A 15210-nucleotide genomic window follows, 5' to 3' on the forward strand; every position below is an offset into this window, starting at 1 on the left:
AACAGAATGCAATAATTTTCAAATCTCATTAACCCATCATTTATTCATAATATAGCACAAAAAAACATATCAAATGTTTAAATGCAGATAATAATACCATTCTGATGTAAAAAAAATAAATAAATAAATAAAATAAGTTTTGATGGTAGAAACACACCACAAAAAAGGGCCATCTATAAACTTTGTAGCATTCCCTCTCCTTTTACAACAGTCTGTAATCATCTATGAACTGAGGAGAACAGTTGTTGGACTTTGGAAAACGAACATCATCCCATTCAACAGTCCTGGATGATCTTTGTTATATGTTATATTTCTCTTATCCCAAATGTTTTCAGTTGATCAAAGTTCTGCACTGCAGGCAGGCCAGTTAAGTATCCAGACTCTTATACTATGAAGGTATGCTGTTGTACGCGTGGTTCAGCATCAAACCTTAACATAATCATGCTGAAATATGCAAAGCCTTCCCTGAAAAATATCACCTGGATGAGACATATGCTGCTCTTAAACCTGTGTATAGTACCTTTGAGCATTGATGGTGCCATTGAAGATGCACAAGCTACCAATTCCATAACCACTAATGTTTCCCCCTACGATCAAAGATGAAACCTTTTGATCTAAACTGTCTGCTCTTGAATCTCAGCGATGTAGCTTTTCCAAAATAAAATTCAAATATCAATTTTTTTCATCACAGAAGATTTTTCCACTTTGCCATTTTAAATGCTCTTTGGCTCAGAGAAGAATGCAGTGTTTCTGAATCATGTTCACATAAGGCTTATTCTTTGAATGATAGAGCTTTAAACTGCATTTGTGGATGGCATGATACACTGCGCTCACAATTCTGATTTCCTGAGTCCATGCAGGGATTTTTATGGAAGAATTAGTTTTTTTAATGTGTCTTGAGGGCCTGAAGCACACTGACATACAGTCTTAATTTTTGACCTTGTCATTTGCACATTTGCGTTTCTCCAGATTCTCAGATTATTGTGATCACATTATGTACTGCAGATGAAGAGATATTCATACTCATTAATTCACGTTGCAGAACATTACTCGGAAATTCCTGCCTGTCTAAGATGTTCTTTCTATAAACGATCATGTTACTGACCTTTTGCCAGTTAACCTAATTAGCTGCAAAATGTTCTTCCAGCTGTTTCTTTTTAGTACCATTTACTTTTTTAGCCTTTTGTTGCCCTTGCCCAACTTTTTTCTTAGACATGTCTCTGCTATCAAATTCAAAATGAGGTTTTGAATTTTACATTTTACTATTATGGACTTGTGAGATTTGCAAGTCATCAGATTCTTTCTTTATTTACATTTTGAAGAGTATACTAAGTATCATCTTTCAAAAGTAGAGCAGTCTTCTAACAGAAAGTGAGTTGTGCGTTTCTACTTCTTCTATGTCTGATGTCTATTAACTCAATTAGGTTTCTCACACACCCCAAGTCAAGCCCCTTGACATTCTCTCATCCTTCAGACTCCCACTCTCACGTCTCAGCACTCTCTTTCCACGCCCTACCCGTTTTATCTTGGTCATACTAAATCCCTCACATTGTTTGGGATATGGTCTTCTCTCACGCCTCATCTCCCAGTAAAATTCAGTGAGCACTTTGATGATCCAACATTAGAACAGTAGGAGAAAATGCCTCCAAAGCAGAAGATAAAAAAAATTAACTGCAGCCATGAGAGGATCAAGCTCATGAAAGAGCTGTTATAATTCATCCAGTTTCTTTGTCTTTCTAGCTGCATTGCCTATCTTTCCCATTTTCTATTTCAGAAGGAAATGTAAGAGTGAATCTCTGTGCAAAATGTTGTGTGATGCAAATTATATTAAAAGCAATATCAACACCAATGATTGGTACTATTTGTTGCAGTCATTTGTGGCCCATGTGGACAAACCAAATGCCTTGTGGTAAAAAAAAAAGACAAAGTAGAATTTGTTGGTCACATTTATAAGACGTATGTTTTGAGGAGTAAAGTTGCAGCCAGTTGACGGTGGTATTGAACAAAATAGTTGGAATATTGACTGGAGGATGTCTGCCTCCGATTCTCAAATCATGTGGTATGGAATGAATGAAGCAGGCTAACATTATGCTTCTAGAATTGCCTTCCCAAACCCTCGACCTAAAATTGAAAATCTGTTGCTTACACTTAAAACTGGCTCCATGACAGGAAACCAACCCATTTAAATAAAATCTACCAAGTGTGGCAAGACAAATGGTCAAATATCCAGACAGGATTATGCCAGAAGCTTGTTGATTGCTGCCAAAAGTGTCTGGTCGAGGTGCAACTTGCTAAGGGACATTTGACCAAAGTATGTATATATTTAAGGCTGTATATACACTTTTATCCCTGTGTGAATTAGAAAAAAATCCAAAATAAACTTATTTAAGTTGCCAAGGATAATGAACTGATATTTAAGGCGTCATGTGCAGCTGTCCCTCTTTGCAGACAGCATTTCAACCCATATACCTTACTATGTTTAGGCTACAAAATTGGTCAATATTGCAAAATATGAAACCACTTAAAAGGAAAAGACTGATTTGGTCTTTTATACATTGTTTGAAAAACTACGTACTAAATAATGTTTTTCTGTGAGAGAAAAAAAAATACCATGGCCTTTGTTCCCATCTGTATTTTTCAGTCTTTTTACAAGGTTTTTTTAATCTGTCCCTTGTGAGCATCCCAGTTTTATGGAACTACAATATTAAATTAGTTTGGCATCAGTGTAACACACTTCCTGTTTCCCCCTTTGAACCATAGGCCTTTCCACATCATCGTCTACTAACATCTTGAGGATTGTGAAGATTCATTCAGCGTGTCACATTTTAAGCACATGGTCAACAAGAGAGCAGAAATCCAGCTCTATGCTTTATGTATGCTGTCAGGCAAAAATTGTTCATAAACGACATCAGTCATCCTGAAGGACAAGATACAGTTTGAAACTGCTGAGATAGTCATGATGATGTAAGCATGTTTATCCAATTTGTTCAGTGAGTTCAACCCTGTCCCAGTTCCAGTTTTCCAGCACTGAGGGTGGTGGGAAAATGGCAAAATGGCACAGAACGCTGAACTTTGAACATGTGTCATGTCCTTGTGTCTTGAATTGTTAGAGCACATTCTTTAATGTTTATTATTGAACATTGAGGAGGAGAAGCTGCTTAATGACCTCCAATTCACCCAGAGATTATTATTAAATGCAGACTGATTGGCAGTTAGACAATAGAGAGGGCAGAGAGCAAATTTTCAATCAATGTGTAACTTCCACCTTTTCCATTGTGATCACAGAGTATTGCTTTTTTTTTTTTAACCAATTAAGCCCCAGGCCCGTTTAACCCTTGTATGGTGTTCAGGTCTGTGAGACCCATGCCATTTAGAGGCCGCTGCCCCTTTAGGCAATATATACCATCAACACCTGCAAAATATGGTATAAAGATATTTACACTTGATTATAACTGATTTTATTTTTTTCTTATAACATTTTATTTAAAAAAAAAAACGAGAAGCACATTAATTCATAAATGTGATTGAACAAAGGGAAAGGGAAAAAATTAACCATGTTTGCTGTTCACTTGGCTCGTAATTGGAATGAAGTAAACATCTGTTGAGTAATTTAACATAAAATTGTTTGATAGTGTTAACTGGAAACAGGGGCGGATCTAGAGAAATTTTCTTAGGGTGGCATGAGGGTGGCAAAGAAATCAAATGGGGTGGCAAAATCAAAGCCTTTTTTTTCCCCCAAACACATATGCAGGTGGTTACATATGGTTAAAATGATTCAAATGCAGTAAGTATACACGTTTTTCATATAAATATAGTCTATAACTTACTTATTGTCTGTAGCCCACATAATTACACACTTTAGTTGCATAAAACATGTGAGTTTTGATTTTATGTACTGTATAGCCTGTATAATAAATAAATATGTAGCCCAATAAGTATAAAATCCAGAAAGCTACACAACATGGGGCGGTTCATTTACAAATACAAGTCTAACTTAAGTTTCACTGTTTTTTGTTAGAAAACAATCACATTGTTACAGCTTAAATTACACAAAATGTCAGAAATCTGCACTGTCACGAACAAAAATTTAAACCTAATTTTTCATGATTTGTTGGATTAACCCACTGAGGTCTGAAATACAACCGGCCATTTTTGACTCCTTTTGAGTTTACGTTTGTATTTCCCCCTCAAATTGTTTCATTTGATTTTTTTCCCCTTGCCTTGTTTGGTATCATTCTTTTCAGCTCAACTGAATTTAGTTGTTTTTTTTCACTGACATACTGCATTAGTACTACTGATCTGAAATCACACAAAGAACTTAAAATCCTAGTAGTATTTTTTACTGTAAAAAAAACCCACAGACATGTTGAGTAAATTTTTATAACTTGAAATGCAAATATAAATTGTACATTTTGTAAACATATACAACTATTTATCTAAAAATGCAGCCAATACACCTGCCGTTTTTTTCATTTTGTACAACCATTTAAAAATATTACTAAAACTAAAATGAGAGAACAATCAGGTGTCGCAATAAGATGCCCCACAAATGATGTGTGCCAGTAAAAAAAAAGTTTGTCCACCAAAAGACAAAGGAGAACAGCACAGGGACAAACCTGCAGGCCTGACAGCAGGAGGTGTATCACTCCGCTGGTTTTCTACTTAGTGACAGTGTTTACATTGCAAATGTGCCTTAGTGACATTCATTAGTGCCCTCACTGACACACAAAACAAAACGACTACACAACAGAACAACTACACAAGACAACACAACACACTAAGTATACACTCCACACTAAACGTCACAAATCTCCCACATCTAAAAACTCTCTCTCTCTCTCTCTCTTTCTCACTCGCTCGCTCTGTCTTGCTGCCACCGTCACTCCCAAAACTCTCCCCTCTTCCTAAACAACCAAATCCCACGTGTTGAGTTTTTTTTTTTAATTGGTCGACATGGTGCATTTTTCCACCGATAGGAAAGAGGTGGCTTTTTTTCTTTCTTTACTGTTTTCGCGCTGTCCTTAGAAAACGCTTAAAACACACACACACAAAAACGTGGCGACAGTATTTAGTAAAAAGCGTGGCTTATATATATTATCATAACTCTGGATTTACTGGCCTGTAATTAAAATTTAAAAACTTTGAACTCCGAACTTTCAATATGGGCTGAAATAGAGACTCAGCATGGCTGCAGCTTGTTGCTATGTCAGCTTAAATCAGTCATGTGATTTGGAGGTGTAGCTGTCCGTGGACCCCACAGGGTTAATAACACTCACCTTCCTTCCATTTCCAGAGTGTAACATCCAACCAAATGTGTAAAATCCGAAATTCCCATGGTGTTGTTCAAAATGTGCTCTGGCACAATCATAAGCATGCTTGCTACTGAAAACAAGAAAAAAGCCGGTCCTGCTATGGGCTGAACCATTTGTTAATGGTGGAGGGGGGGAACACTATGCAATATATTCAGTTTTAGCATTTATATTCACTGTTGACTGTAACTACGCTCAAACTGTTAATGCTATCTTATTTTAATAAACAACACTGTCATATGCAAAACTGGGGTGGCACTTGGGGTGGCAAGGGATCATTTTAGGGTGGCAGTTGCCACCCCATGCCACCCTTCTAGATCCGCCCCTGACTGGAAAGCCAAAACTCTAGCAAGTCCACCAGACCCATGAACACTGGCTGAGTAACAAAAATATGAACACCACACAAGGGTTAATCGGTTACAACACGGGGTGAGAAATATAAGTCCAGACATGTGTGGTATCCACAGAAACCTCTGAATCTCAGCTAAAATGTCATATAAATCATTTCTACAACCACCAAACACACCGAAAACAAGCCATGATTAAACAAGCAGTTACGTAAATGCACAGAAGACCGCTAAACAAACAAAACCGAACCAGAAATTCTCCAGACTTCATGTAACCGGCTAAAGATAGGCTGGTTATCTTCCACAGCTATCACCAATTCCAAACACCAAGTTTCACCCCGCTCTGACCAAAATTCACTGAATGAGCCGCAAAAGAAGACCACAAAAACACATAGCGGCGCAAATGCGCTAAGACAGAAATTGGCTTACCATCCCGATTTCCTCCGTTATTTTTGCCGGTAGCCGGTAGCCACGTGATTATCAGTAGTTACCACGCCTACCTCGCTGCATCAGAGCCGTTTTCCGTCAACAACCTCCATTTTAGACCCACCTACAGACACGTGAGTGGACAGAGCCACATGCAGTAAATTTGGGCCCACGTGGGTTTTGGCATTGCAACGTCTGATTGGTTAAAGTAACGTGAAGAGGCATCGTTACTGTGATTCTATTGGTTCAAACGATTAAAAAGAGGTGTCAATCATGCAAATTGAACAAAAGAAACCAAAGTTACAGCCCCTCAGAGTTTAAAGGGCCAGAGACCAATTAAACGCTCCATGCGCATGGCAGAAAAGGGCCATTGCCATGTAAATGTGTGGTTAATTCTTCAAAAATATATTTAAAAAAAGCATTTTTAGGCCTGTTAATAAAATTAATCAAGTTCTGCTCTTTAATACCTAACAAATTCAACTGGCATGGTGTCAAATTGTGTACAAAAATTGGAGATTTTTGTACAATGTCTGGATATTCATGTATTGACAGTGCTGTAATTTTTCACTATTTCACTTTAGGAACATAAATCTTTGCACAAATGATGTTTATATGTTGGTTACTGAATTTCTGGAATGAAATGTGAACTAAGCCATATTTTTAAAAGGGTTATATGCTAAAAATTAAAAAAAAAAAAAAATTAGGCGAGGATAAAATCTACTTACTTTTTCTGTGTTCCAGTCTCAGTAACTTTGACACAGTAATATCTGCTTCAATATTTACACCTCTGATGAAATTTCACAAGTGTTAGCTTTATTTTGATACCAAGATTGTAAGGACAGAGTTTGTAATTGCAGAGAAATAATCAATTAAATTTGGGCATTACATTTTCGGGCAGGAAGCTCAGAAACCCCCTTGGGGCTTAAATTTTAATTAGGACACAGGTGAATGCAAGCACATGCACAAAAACACATGCCCTTACAAACAAACACACGCGCACACACACACACACACACACACACACAAAGAAAAAATGGACATGGGAGATTTTGGTCATCAATATGGCATCTTGTGTTGGATCTTTCCTTTCAGAGAACAATGGTCCAATCCTGACTTAATAGAAACAAGTTGTTGCACCTGCCCCTCCCCATTCGACCCACTCTGTTTTCATTGTTGTCAGATTTACAGCATGTTCTGAAGCCTATATGCCATGAAATTATTTGAGATGAAAAGAAGTTTGAACTGATAAAGAACAAAGACTGTTCTTTATCAGTTCACTGGCACCACTCACACAGTGTAGACATCGTATTTAAGCCTGGTTTCTGAACACATATACGCGCACACACACACAATTACATAGAAAGAGGAGCCATGGGGCAGCTTCCTTTTAAGTGCAGATTTATGTGGTCTTGTGTTGGTCAGATCCCTAAGTCCTCTTGCTGCCACGGCAACAGGGTTTGGAAACAATGATTCTGAGCCGCTCTAAGGATGATCCAGCCTAACACACAGAAAGCAGCCAAGTCTCCCATGCACATGCGCTGGAAAACATTATAAACACTCACTGCACACTGTGTATCATTTTACCTGATACACAGAAGAAAATACAAAGCCAATAGTAATGATAATGCCATACAGAGGGAAGCATAATGCAGACGATTCTGCAGAAATGTACAGCAACGATTATCAATTATACACATGGAAAAAAAATAACCAGACTAAGGTTGTATAGTTATAAACCTGAAATTCAGTTTTGCATTCCTATTTTATGCTTGCTAACAATTTCCTAGTTCCCAGTGTTGCTCACATCTCCTCTCACTTCAACTTGAAGACCACAAGCTGGTGCCAACCATAAAGTAGCCAGCTGTTTACAGTCACAAATGCAGAAAAGGTCATGTAGTAGGAAGCATGGCTTTGCAAGCCATTGGGCTCTCTTAAAGAAGTCCTTAATTCATGGGTGTCAATCATAAGGCTGGATTCGGCTCAACAAGGGAAATGCGAAGGAGGATAAAAACCTTGGACTGTTAACTGTATTTTGCAGCTTCTCTTACAGATAAAGACCTCCCCATTCATACTACACCAAAGTAAATAAGTAGTAGATAAAGAATTTAATGATTCCTATAGAAATGACTGTTTTATAATGTTATTTCTTACAGTTTTGCTGACTGGCATCTTTTGTTTACTACAGCAGCATTTCTTTATCATGGAGAAAAAACTGAGGCATATTGTTTAAATTTTACTTCCTTTTTTACTTCTTTTTTTAAATTAAACTTGTAGTTAAAGTTCTTTATAAACACAAAAGGGAAAGTTTTACTGGTCTGGCTCTCTTAATATCAAAGTAGGCTGTATGTGGCCTACAGTAAAATGAGCTTGACATCCCTGCCTTGACTGATCTCATCTTACAAATGTTTTATATAGCAGCAGTGGGAATTCTGACAACAGACCTAAAAAAAATTAAAAAGCACCACCAATTGGAATTGCGAAGGTTTATATATTTCTGAGACTTACATATTGAATGTTTACATTTGTGTATCAAAGCCACAAATTCTGCTGAGGGATGGGATAGAGGGGGTTATAGTTTTATTCTTTTGTGCGAAAGGGCTTATTTTTCTTTTTATATTCTTTTAGCAAAGTAAAATGTGTCCACACTGTTCTACACCAATTTTTCTCTTCTGGGATAATAAAACCTAAGACTGAAGTGAAACCATAGCTCTAGACCCTAAACATTATAAGTCATCCAAGTAGGTTTGGTAGAATTTTTAACTTCACAAGAACTGGATTCTCATGGGAAAACTGACTTCTCACCGTGACAGGTGCATCCCAGATGTGAGGAACTGTGATACTACTAGAAGGCTTGGAGGAAAAAAAAGAAAAGAAAAAAAACAGAAGACATTAGGGGAAACAATGAGGCAGAGTACAGTGGATTTATTAAAAAATAAGGACAAAACGTTTTGTATGGTAAAGAAAAAGAAAAGTGAAACTGCAGGTGGAAGCTCAGTCATAAAGGTCAGTTTGGGGGCATATTGTGGATTTTCTGAGTGAATCATGAACTAAGTAAATTCCACAAAAGTGCAGGAAAAATACATTTCTGTATTGTATTGCAAAGTGTACTCATGACAAAAAATGATCTATTTTTTTGTCAGTGTTTTCCTATTATTTTCCAATTATACAGCTTGTTGCATCAATCGGCATATACAGATTGACATTCATAGCTGTTGTGGTGCTTTTTGTGTTTCTTCATGCCGCTAGTATTTCAGAACTTCCCCTTTTAACTTTAAAACAATAACAGATGGGTGGCGGTGTGCTATGTCTTTGCCTGTTTCTTAGACACTCTGGCACCACCTGGTGAATGAAAACAAGACTCCATATCTACCATTTTGTAATATTGTAGTTGGATCTACTTGGATAGGACTACTATTCTAAAATTTACAACAGGTGACTTTCACATGCACTTTCTAAGCTTATAGTGTCAACAGAACATTTTTATTAAATTTCATTGTGACCTCATATTGAACAACAGTTAAATAAAATGGGACATTTATGGGATACTTAAGATTCTAAACACTACTACTAATTCTAAATGACATATTTCCAACTACAGCATTGCATAGGTATGCATTTAAATTACATATGGTTTGGTTTGGACACACCACGCTCACTCACGTACCTGCACATACACATAAGACTGTCAGTGGTGAATATAAAGTTGAGCTGAAAACAGCTTGTTCTGTTTTAGCATGATGTCACATACATCAGTCTCCTCGTCCCGCTTTTTGGGGGTTTGTAAAACGCACGGACTCACAAACTGACTCTTTGAGAGCTTTATCCGCTCCCTACAGTGTCCCAGCCTATCCCTCAACCCCCTGGGGCTGTAACCTGTGATCCAGGAGAACTGTACTCTGGGTAACACTGTTTTCATAGCCACTCCCAGTCCTCAGTCCACAAACACACAGACCCACAAAACATATGTAGCACATTACATACTCAGGCACACACACTCACATTGACAGAGTCTACAAACATACAAAAGTGGAAAGCTTCACAGACTTTCTTGCTAAGTTAGTGTTTTGGGGTCAACCGCTATTAATTCCAGGAAATTTAAGCTAATAAGGCATACATTTAATAGTGCACTGTATAACAGACCCATGTGTGTGTCTGTATAGCATTACAAGTTTCTTCATCAGTATCAAGTTCAGTAACAGTGCAATGCACAGCTGCTGTGGATGTGCGGATATGTGGATGACTATATAGTACTAGTCACTTCGATGAAAAGAGATAGGACATCTGCATCGGCAGCATGCCTTTATCTCATGCCTTTCTCCTCAGAGGCGAGACAAAATATGACTGAGCTGTTTCACAAACAGCCTGCGGGAACAGGGAACACAACATACTGGCAAAGTGGCTCTGTCTGCATGTCCTTGAGATTGTTTCCAGGACACTGTGAACAGATAACGTTCATACATTCAGACAGAAGTTGGAGCAATTTAAGGACACAAAGTTCACTTTATTTTTGGTTCAAACAAATATTAGACACATCTTAAGCTCCTTATCTCTCCACATGAGAGCTTTGAAGCACATAGCTGACAATGCACTTTAAATATCAATCTTTGCTTTCTTTGCATTATTATTTTTTCTTTTTTTCTACATACCAGTATAATGCTACCCCTCCACAAAATCTTGGCATTTTTATGCCAAACATAAGACTCGTTGGTCACTTGATAATCTCTGAAACCACTTTATAGCCAGACATCCACAACAACTGATGCCATGGTGCTGTGTTAGTTTCATCTTATATAACATAGTCAGTGAGCAGCTGTGTGGCTCTAGCTGTGGCCTGGGGATTGATAAGAGTTTGAGGAGATTGAATGGACATCTGTTTATTAGTATGATAGGATCGCCTAATTTCTTTTCCACCTCCCATAATATCCCTTTACTCCATCTCCCTTAGTAATTGAGAATGAGTAATAGCACAAACAGAAACATTTAAGACAGAAGTTGCTGACAGTCAGCATTATTTTCACCTTGACACATGTTTTGTACCAGCTTTCATTTTCCATAAATTCAGCCGATTCCAGTAACCTGAAACCAGAACCTTTAAAGGGAAAAATAAATCAGAGATTTTGCAGGAAAGAACAGCTGGTATGTCTTTGGTGCTATGTTATGTAACCCTGTTAGTGGTAGGACAAATAAAACTACAAGACAAACATCTTGTTCTTTAACAAAAAATAGATTATACATACAGTAACAAATCAGCAACTTTGAATAATGTTATATCAATACATTGCTGCCGTTTTTTATCTTAAAAAAAAAAACAGTCACATACAGATTATAAGACTTCCGTCCCTTGACACAGACACGGATGTCCCGTACCCTAAAACCTTGGGAAATGGCAGATTAAGAGATACTAAAAAAAAAAACAACAACAACAACCACAACCTATGCGGTTATGTCACTTGGAACTGTTTATGACTATATTGTACTAGGTGATGAAAAAATAGGATGTTAGTTTTTTCCATTTTGATACTGAAATGGTGGTTTAATGCTGTTATTGATTTACATTCAAAGTACTTCAAAGTATATAATTGAGTAAAATGATCCCTGGATACTAAGTACTGCAAGGTATAGATGCAAAATTATGTAAAAGCACTCCTGAAAATTAATTATCTGGTAATAAAGTAAATGGTGTCAAATTGAAAATAAATATACTTCAAATAAATTTAACCTAATGTACAGAAAGGCAGTGTTTTTATTCTTCGGCTATGAAAAGCTATACTCATCTGGTTTGAATAATGACGCACCCAACCCACCTACTCTTCCTTGCTGCAGGAGTCAACCTCCAGATGTTGGACGAAACCGTTCAACATTCCTACTACTAGTCTGCTAACTGCCCTTACAAATATACACACATACTTTGTAGGTTCCACACACACAAGGAAGTTCAAAGCTGTGCCAGAGGGGAGCAGGTGGCCAGAAACAACACACTGCATTTAAACAGTTCTAAAGCCTGCAGTCTGAATATTCAAAGTCTAATCGTCCAAAAAAAAGGAATTGCAGAAAACAGAAGTTCCATTGTTATTCTGAAGTAACCCTATGTAATTGTAAAATTGTTGCATATAAATCCATATATGCTTTTATTTTGTTGTTGTTATTGATCGATGTAGGTTTGCAGAAGCAATTATCGGTACGAACTTGTCCATCATTCATGACTAGTGCAGACAATCAGGAAACAAGAAGAGAAAATCATTGCAGACCGCCACACATACACACACACACCAAAACACCAAAGAAAATCTGTTTTTCCTCTCACTGTTATCCTAACAGCAAAGTTTCCTGTCACTTTCCAAAGCATGTCAATGCCAAATACATGTTCATGCAGGCAAGCATGCATATATACTAAAACCACCTACTATATGTACTATATGTAATGTACGTTAAGTTTGGTATTTTGTACATAATAAATATTTATTTCAGTTTTCACAGACATCTTTGCACTGCATGTATAAATTCTCAAAACTTTGCATTTATTTAGCAATTTAACATAGTATGTGTATATCTGTTTCCATATGTATACTGTGTCTCTCCTAATAAATGTAGAAAAATTGTAAACACACTGAGAGACACCAGACCTGAATATAATTTGCCAAAAGTTGATGGCCAGAGGCTCTTTTGTTAGCATTTACTGTACTTCTGCGTTTCCTAATGTGAGAATGTGCCAATGTAATGAAAATTATGCTATTTAGTGTAATTTCCCTTTCTATCTTGAAATTGTTGGAAGCATGTTTGTTTTTACACTTGTGAATATGTGTGAGTTTTGTTATGTGAGAGTTGTGTTATAGTTGAGAAATAGCTTGTGAGCTGCCTACTAGGTCCTGGAAGTTCAATCACAGTTCGAGCATGAGAAGAACAATAAAATAGTTTGTGTTTAGTCATTTATTTGTTTTGGTGGTTTGTGAACAGCATGTGCTTGTAGTCCATTGATGAGAAGAAACACAAAGATGCAATCTTTCATTCCATAAAAACAAGACTACTGTGGATATTTTGCCTATGAAGTCACTGACTAATTCTTCCATGGAAGTTGTTCTTTTTCAAAAACAGATGGGTCTTCTCAGCAGTATGAGTGTACAGAAGGGTGTTAGCTAAAATAGAAGGTACATGCTGTGAGCTTGATTCTCAGATGAACACATCTGTTAGCATAACTATTCCTGAAGAAAAAACACTCCCTTGCCCTTCTGGTATTAATCGCAGCTCCTTACAAATGTGGAAAGGCTCACTGCAGAGCTCAAAATCACAGATTTTCCCCCACGAACATCTGACACCAAATAGCACTTAAAAGATGATGTCCCAAAATGAAAGCTGACGCCTCTAGTTGTCCAGTCTCTGTTCTAGTCTCATTATCTGCTTCAATAAATACAAAGAAAAATAAATCCATCTTTAAATACCACAAATGTTCAGCCTCAGAGCCAGACTAGAAAAAGTCAGGGAATTAACAAAGTCATTAGGACTTATCCTTTGTGGTTCAGGAACTTGTGTCCAAAATGAAATTGCAATCCATCCAAGACTTGTTGAGAAATATGGGAGGCCAACTGACGTACATTACCATCTCCACAGTCACTGCTTTTCCTAACAAAAGAAAATACTCTATTAATTTAAGAAGAGATGGTCACTTCATTATATTGTAGTACTTTTAACAGTCTTTTTGCAAAGATGGCTGCACACACAAACTCAGACACCACAGCTATACAGAAACCTTACCTGCTGTTTCTCACGTTTTAGGACTGAGGAACTAAAAGGAGAACAAATACCTTCTTATGTACTTCAGATCCTTAGATAAAGTGTTCCTTCACTCAGTTCTTTCCTTACTTTGTAATCTAGAGCCTGCAGTAAAACTTTCCTTATTTTCAAAAACACTTCACCACTACCACATGCTAAAAACATAAAAAGTAATATATAGCACACTTTAAAACAAGTCACATATTTTGTAAATGAATAAATACAAAACATAAAGTTATTAATACTAACTAATTATGCTAAACCTTTACTGTTTCTACATATTTAAGTTGGAGAAGTCATATTTATCTGCAGTAGTATAAAAACGTCTGGTGTTATTTCTTTTGGGAAGTGATTTTCAACTTATTAATGTTGCGTTGCATTTAACCATTGCCATTCAGTTTCTGATAGCACTTTATCACCTCCTAGATTATTTAATGATACATTTTAATAAAGAGATTTTTGCTCTTTGATCTTTTCATGCCTGCCTGCCTCCGTGCTATGTTTAATATTCCTGTAAGGACTTCCAGCAGTGTTTATGTGATCTTCTATGAATAAAAGAACCAGTGCAACGTAACTTCAACTTGACTTTTCAGCTTTAATAGATGAAACACACTTTAAAATCTAAGGTAGGCATCTCACCTGACACTACCATGTGTCTTGGTGATTTTGATTTATTCATTTATTCATTGGTTAGATGCAAATCTGTGTCAGCTCAACCGAAATGGTCTGTTGCATAGACTAGGTAGCTTTTTGAAGTTGAAAACCTGTTTCAGCATAGCCACTGAGTTGCATGAAGATTAGTCTTAGGCTGTATAGTTTTTAATCTAACATGAAGCATTTACAGCCATCAGTGCTCCTTTAGACTTTGTTTTGTACCAGGGTGATGCAGCTGATTGATTTTTATGAACATTTTTTTGTTTTTTACAGTATGATATTGCACTGTATGTGTGGCACTAAAAGCTGAAGATAGCTCTATATTTTTACTCAGCTTTTTCACACACAGGCACAGTTAATCCCATGCAGTTTCAATAAAAGCACATGGTTCACACTAATGCTTTGATCTCTTCTCTCCCCATCTCATGCTGTTTTGAGAAATAGGTCCCAAAGTTACATAAACGTGCTTTCTGTGTTTGACCATACCCTACTGCTGATGTATGTAGCCTAGAGTACTGTTTACCCTGACTTACAAGGCAAGGCCTTCATCCCAGAACTCTATCAAATCTCTAATAATTTGAAACTGGTTCATCTCAACTCAAAGTCAACCAGGAATCCAGCTGCTTCACTGTCTGGATAAACAGGTTCGGAGCACTGTGGAATGGCTCATAAAACCTTTGCCAATCCCTCCACAATCCCTGCTTCGC

Source organism: Oreochromis niloticus, linkage group LG19 (genome assembly GCF_001858045.2).
Source record: "Oreochromis niloticus isolate F11D_XX linkage group LG19, O_niloticus_UMD_NMBU, whole genome shotgun sequence".
Taxonomy (NCBI): Eukaryota; Metazoa; Chordata; class Actinopteri; order Cichliformes; family Cichlidae; genus Oreochromis; species Oreochromis niloticus.